The sequence below is a fragment of the Cucumis melo genome, chromosome 7, assembly GCF_025177605.1.
Source record: "Cucumis melo cultivar AY chromosome 7, USDA_Cmelo_AY_1.0, whole genome shotgun sequence".
Taxonomy (NCBI): Eukaryota; Viridiplantae; Streptophyta; class Magnoliopsida; order Cucurbitales; family Cucurbitaceae; genus Cucumis; species Cucumis melo.
Genome location: NC_066863.1, coordinates 16,885,551 through 16,892,231, shown reverse-complemented (window position 1 = coordinate 16,892,231; position 6,681 = coordinate 16,885,551). Strand labels below are relative to the sequence as shown.

The window sequence follows — 6,681 nt, the reverse complement described above, 5'->3', positions numbered from 1 at the left end:
ATCTAAAGAAGTCGCCAAAGATATTCACTCATGTGTTCAGGGGGAGCCTGAAGCTAGACATCGTGAAAATAAGTAACTCAGGGGGAGCCTGGAGTCTGATGTCAAGACACATGTTATAAAGTTATATTATTGAGTAGAGTACCATATGTTGTATCGATATATATTAACTCAAGTGAATATTAATAAAGGTTACTCACCAGGGCTGTACGCAACTCCCCAAACGTAGGCAATATTAGCCGAACTGGGTTAACAAAGTTTCGTGTGTTATTCTTCTCTATTGTCTCTCTAACTATTACAACTGTTATTAGCTTTAGTATTAACTGGAGTCCTAATTGATTATCTCACTGTATTTTCAATAATTAAAAACAAAAAAAAAAATTGAAAAAATCCACAGTTATAATTTATCATAGTCTCAAAAGGGAAAGTAAAGAAAGGAAATTAAAAAAAAATACCTTTGAAGACCATTTGATAGAATAGTTTCTTAATTTTATTTTCAACCCTTTCAAATGATTTCCCTTTAGTGTTGATATCCTCCTTTGTTTTTATAGGCACTGAGATTGTAGTTTTTTTAGAGTGTTGAGAAGAAGGCAGAATCGTGTTTTTTAAAGTGGAGAAGGTGGGGAGAGTTGTGAAGAGAGAGAGGGAAAAATTCATGGGAGAGAAAATTAGGTGAGTTGAGGAAAAACAGGGAGGAGACATGAGATTCATTTTTTTTCTCTTTTTTCTTAAAAAAATTAAATTCAAATTGAAATCAAATTTCTTTAACAAAAAATAAAATAAATAATAAAGTAAAATAAATAAATAAATATAAAAAATAAAAATAAAGAACAAAATATGGTATCTACAAAAACTACTTTAACTTTGTTGATTTTCTTATATGCACAAGGTTGATCAACATTTTAGTCATAACCATAAGATTTAATTGCATAATCAAACCTAATATTCCAAGATCTTGACGTTTGATTTAAACCACAAAATGGATCGATTCAGCTTGAAAACTTTTTACTCTTGACTTTAGATTATGAACCCCTCATGTTGAAACATAAAGATGCTCTTTTCAAAATTATCGAAATTGTCATTCATAAAAGTTGTCTTGACATTCATTTGCCATATTTCATAATCATAAAATGTGGTCACTACAAGAAAAGGTATCTACTATGACAGTTCATTTCATCCAAAATTAAAAGGAGGGAAGAAAAAACTATCATAAAAGGTCAAAATGCGCGTTTTTTACGGGAAAAGGCACAATTTTTTGGATTTGAAGAATTTAAGATAGTTTTTAACTGTCATAAATCTATGACAAATTTTAATTGTCATTGAATATAAATAATAAAATAATTTATTAATTATATATTTTCTTATCTCCTATCTCTCTACATCTCCACGAAAGGCTCCAAAAACTCTTTCTTCTTCAATCGACGACGGCTGGCCAATCTTCAAAAATCCCTCTTCAAAAACCCTAACCCCAATCTTCCCCATGCCCACCGCGGTGTCCGCTCTTATTCTCTCATCGACTGCTCCCTCACCATCTTCTTCCTCTTCTTCTTCCTCCACTAGGGCACAACAGCACTGCAGCATCCCAAATTTCGTTCTCCTTCCTCTTCTCCCTATGAACCTCTCTCCCTTGTCGATTCAAGCTCTCCCTCACCGGTCCTCATACTCAAGGTATTGTATCTGTAAGTTTTTTTAAACCCTTTGACCTTCTCGTTGACTTCTCATGTTGGTTTTTGGGTTCTTCTTGAATTGTAAATAGTGTTATTCGTAGAGCTGCAGATGCCATTACAAATCTTTCCCATGAGAACATTTTCATCAAAACGCGGGTTAGGTAAGTTTAGTTGATTCACTTTTAAGTTTTATAATTTTCATTGAAGCCTGTTCTCAATGAGGATTTAAATATTTAGGATGGAAGGTGGGAATATTCCTCCACTTGTTGAGTTGCTTGAATTTACTGACACAAAGGTTGAAAGAGCTACTGCTGGGGCATTATGAACATTGGCCTTTAAGAACGATGAGAATAAAAACTAGGTAATTGGCATTTTACTTCAAATTGGATGTTTAACTTTAGGTTTAACATGTAAATCATTTGTTATCTTCGCTACTGGCAGATTGTTGAGTGCAATGCTCTCCCCACACTGATTTTGATCCTTCGTTTTGAGGATATTGCTATACATTATGAAGCGGTAGAATTTTCCCAAGTCACAAACTGGAATATTTAGTACTTTTTAATGGAGCGATATTTGGTTTGCATTCTATAAAATATAAATTGTGCACTCATGCCCCAATATAAAAAGAGAAGTTCTTATCGCAGGAGCTTGCAATCTGTTATTGAATTACTCAGGTATGCCAATCTTCAGGATCCTTGTCATATCTTTTGTTTGTTACTGCTTCACTACTTGTAATTTCAGGAATCATGTTTTGTATATTACTGCTTCAACCCATATCTCATGCCCATCATCTCAATTTTCCTCTATACTATCGTAGCTTTGTCAGTCATAACTAGTTATGCTGTGAAGACAAAGTTGATCTCCAGTAGTCTAAATCCTGTTTACCCTTTTGTGTTAGTTCTTGTTGCTCTGAGAGCCAAAGGGAGGCAACATTATTACTTGGACAATTTGCGGCAACTGATTTGGATTGTAAGGTGAATAAACTTGATGATTTATTATTTTATAGCAACAATTTTGAAAGGGAGAGTTGAGAATCTATATACCTGTTAAATTTGATTTCTAGGAAAACAGAAGAGTAAATTATTCATTTTATAAGAGTGTTGTTGTGTGTATATACCATTACTTCATTAAATATTTGTTTTATTATAAAGAATGTCTTTCACCCTTCAATTTTTGTTTCTCATCCTCCTCCTTTTACTTGATTTTCTTACTGAATGAATAAAAAATTTGCAGATTCATATTGTACAAAGAGATGTTGTTTGACCCTTAATTGAGATGCTTCAGTCACCTGATGTACAGCTTCGAGAAATGTCAACTTTTGCGTTGGGGAGGTTGGTACAAGTACTATATTCTATATTCTTTATCTTTTGTTTAGAATGGCATTTAGTGTGCTTTCCGAGTTTATTACTTAAACTTTTTATTCTTTTTGGTTGAGTAGCCTTTCATTTACCCAATAATAAATACTATAATTTTTTATAAAGATGTTCTGGAAATATGATAAAACCATTCTAAGAGCCTTTTTCACTTGTGTATATTGTTTGCTATTTTAGAAGGCGAGGGATGGATGGTTGGGTGTCTCTCAGAGGTTTGCTACTGAGTATAACAGGTATTTCTACTATCATTCGAACTGCGTTAAGAAATTAAACTATTTTGATAGCTACGTGAGCAACCATTCCACGTATTCTCTCTTATTTTTTTGATAACTATGTGAGCAACCATCCACTAATTCTTAAAGTATGTTTGTAAGCTTTCAACCTAACCTCATTTCCACTAATTTCTAAAGAGGAGTTCAAGTATTGATTACTCAAATAGAAGATGCCCGGATTCTTGTTGCAGATTTGGGTATCATAGACTTTAGTTGTCACTAATATAATCACGTCCTTTCCCTGACCTATTAAATCTCTAGTAATCAAAACCAGATTTTTGGTGTTAAGTTTGCATAAGAGTCATCTATTTTTCTTATATTCTTATATTCATTTCTCTTTGATGGAGTTATTTTCTGCTCAAAGCAGTGAATTTTGCCAGTCCATGAATTTTATCCTTGGTGAGGTAATTGTTACTTCTGCCTTTTTAATTTATCATTTAAGCAAGAAAGAAAGAAAGAAAGAAAGAAAGAAGTGGTTGATCAATTAATTTGATTTCTGTAGTTATTACTTGAAGGGCTTTGAGTTCTGATTCAAGTTGTGTAATATAATGAAGTTGTTTGAGTCGGTACTTTTGAGAGTATTGTCTACTTTGCATCACCCTAGCAAACAAAAACAATTAACCCATGAGTAAAAAAAAAACCATGAATATATGTATATATGTACGACGACGTACGTGCATGGATAAAAAGCAATTTAAGCAATTATTTTCTCTTGAATTGTTTGTCTACCCAACAAGTTCCCGGTATACTTTTTTTTCTTAATATTTGGTATCCCTAATTATATGTTGAAAGATGGTGGGAGATTATTCTTCCAAAAGTAGCTCCCTTTCTTTACAATAATGGAGGCCCTGCAATAATGGTCTAGGTATGTAAAATTATTATTTTTAGCACATCTTCTATGGTTAAGGTATGTGATTTGGACTTATTCTTTGTGCATTATTTGTCAAGAACTTTTTAAGCTTCCTATACTACTGGAAACATCTTGTTTTTAAATGTCTTTAGGGTAGTCTCTTTGTCCACTTTCACTCTTCATGGGTCGAAAGTATAGCTTCCCTTCTTTACATTATGTATTTTTTTTAGGTGTCCTTTGGCATCGAAAGATTATTACGATTGGACTTGAAGTTAAATTTGTAGAGACAATGTGTAAGCTTCCATCACTCTTGTATTCTTTAATTGTATGTAACATTCTAAAATGGTCTGATATGTAACTATGTTCATATAATCATGTTATGTTTAGGTTCAAATTGATTTTTAATCAAAGAAGAAGTACTAACCTTTTCGATATCTTTTGGAAAATGCAGTTTTTGAAGTCTATCAAATTATATACTTGCATATCTTGTTGATTAAAATCTCCATTGATTTAGTATCTATAAGTTGAATACAATTTTTGCTAAGATGAGACACTCTATTTTACTTGCCAGGCGCTAAAAGTTGTTCTCAGCCGTCTACTTCAAATCCCAGCACTTCATAATCCATTTTCATTGAAAATGTTGGTTTTCTCTCCTTTTGTACTTTGTGCTAGTGCATCGTTGGTTTTCTCTCCTTTTGTACTTTGTGCTAGTGCATCGTTTGATCAATTTTTTTACTTTTAGCTATTGATATGCTTGTAGGTGTTTTAGCTTTGAGTTTTGTTAAGTATGTGGGCTGAATTTGGTGTTTGTGATTATATGTTCTTGAAGTGTGTATGTAATTTAGGTAACTTTGTGGGCTGAATTTGGTGTTTGCGCTTATGTGTTGTTGAAGTGTGTATGTAATTTAGCTAAGTATGTTGTTGATCATGAAGTGTTGTTGAAGTGTATACGTAATTTAGCTTAGTTAAGGGCTGAATTTAGCTAAGCTTAGAAGTTATTATTCTTGAAGTGTGTATGTAATTTAGCTAAGTATGTGCTCTATGTTGTTGAAGTGTGTTGTTGATGTGTGTTGTTGATCAGGAAGTGTTGTTGAAGTGTATTTTTGAATTTGAAGTGTTCTTGAAAAGCGTTGTTGATAAAAGTGTTGTTGAAGTGTGTATGTAATTTAGCTAAGTATGTGCTCTATGTTGTTGAAGTGTGTTGTTGATCATGAAGTGTTGTTGAAGTGTGTTGTTGATAAAAAAAGTGTTGTTGATCATGAAGTGTTCTTGAAAAGTGTTGTTGATAAAAAAGTGTTGTTCAAGTGTGTTGTTGATTATGAAGTGTTGTTAAAGTGTTTTGTTGATCATGAAGTGTTGTTCAAGTGTGTATGTAATTTAGCTTAGTTTGTGGGATGAATTTAGCTAAGCTTAGAAGTTATTATTCTTGAAGTGTGTATGTGCTCTATGTTGTTGAAGTGTGTTGTTCATCATGAAGTGAATGTGAAGTGTTTATGTGAGTGAATGTGTTGTCTTGTTCAATCTTTTTTTTTTCTTATCTTATTAGGTTTTGACATAATTCATTGGAGCAATGAAGCCATATTTACGCCAATTCATTGATGTATAACTTTTTTGTAGGTTTGGTGGATTTTTTTTGTTTAAATGTAGTTATTTAAATAGTTTGTTCGTACCAAAACACATTTGTACCAACAATTAAAGCAATATTACAAAGTGTGTTTCTTTCTATTAAAGGGCTCACCATTTTTCCATATGTGATTGTATTGGTATGTAATGGTATGTGTAATGGCAGGGCGACAAGAAATAAGAGGGCTGTTGAAAACAGTGACTAAAAACACAAATATGACATTTAAATCGAAAAATAAAACAGTCATCGAAAATGTTTTTTCACATTTAATTAAAGTTGTGGTAAGTTAAATAATGACAGTTAAAAAGTATCATAAATCATAAATAATGACATTTAATATCAGTCATATAATATTAACAATGACACTGTCATAAAATGTAAACTATGACAGTTATCCTCCGTCATAAAATATAACCAATGATAGTTATTAACTGTCATCGAAAATAAATAATGACAGTTACAACCTGTCATAAAATGTAAACTGTGATAGTTATTAACTGTCATCGTAACTAAATAATGACAGTTATAATCTGTCATAAAATATTTCATTCGTGACATTTATTATATGTCATGAAAACCGCATTTCGTGGCAGTTTTTTACAACCGTCATAAAATACTTTTCGTGACTCCCGCATCAATGACTGCAAAAAACTGTCACGAAAACCTTTAATGACAACATTTAACTGTCATTTTAGGCAATTTTTCTACTAGTGGGTTATGAACAAGAGAATCCTTTTAGACTTTAACATAGCAACAAGGAAAAAAATTTCCTCATAGTCAATCTCTTCCCTTTGGTATAACCTTTTGCTACAAGCCTAGCATAGAAGGTATGTACCTTTCCAGCAGTATCTATCTTTCTCTTGTAGATCCATTTGCAATCTATGAGTTTCACACTTTC

General features: G+C 32.3%; 1 long non-coding RNA gene across 4 annotated transcripts; it reads left to right on the top strand.

The window, feature by feature from the left end:
• The first annotated feature begins 1,388 nt into the window (after nt 1–1,388).
• LOC107991709 (uncharacterized) lies at nt 1,389–5,882 on the top strand. Of its 4 annotated transcripts, none has more exons than XR_007822530.1 (9): nt 1,389–1,665; nt 1,766–1,825; nt 1,902–2,025; nt 2,106–2,338; nt 2,563–2,638; nt 2,898–2,995; nt 3,215–4,452; nt 4,731–4,798; nt 5,706–5,882. It is a non-coding gene; the product is annotated as an uncharacterized LOC107991709 (long non-coding RNA). The 4 variants fall into 4 exon arrangements; XR_007822531.1 differs by having other exon boundaries at nt 1,754–1,825; XR_007822533.1 differs by having other exon boundaries at nt 1,754–1,825; nt 2,898–3,005.
• The last annotated feature ends 799 nt before the right edge of the window (nt 5,883–6,681 follow it).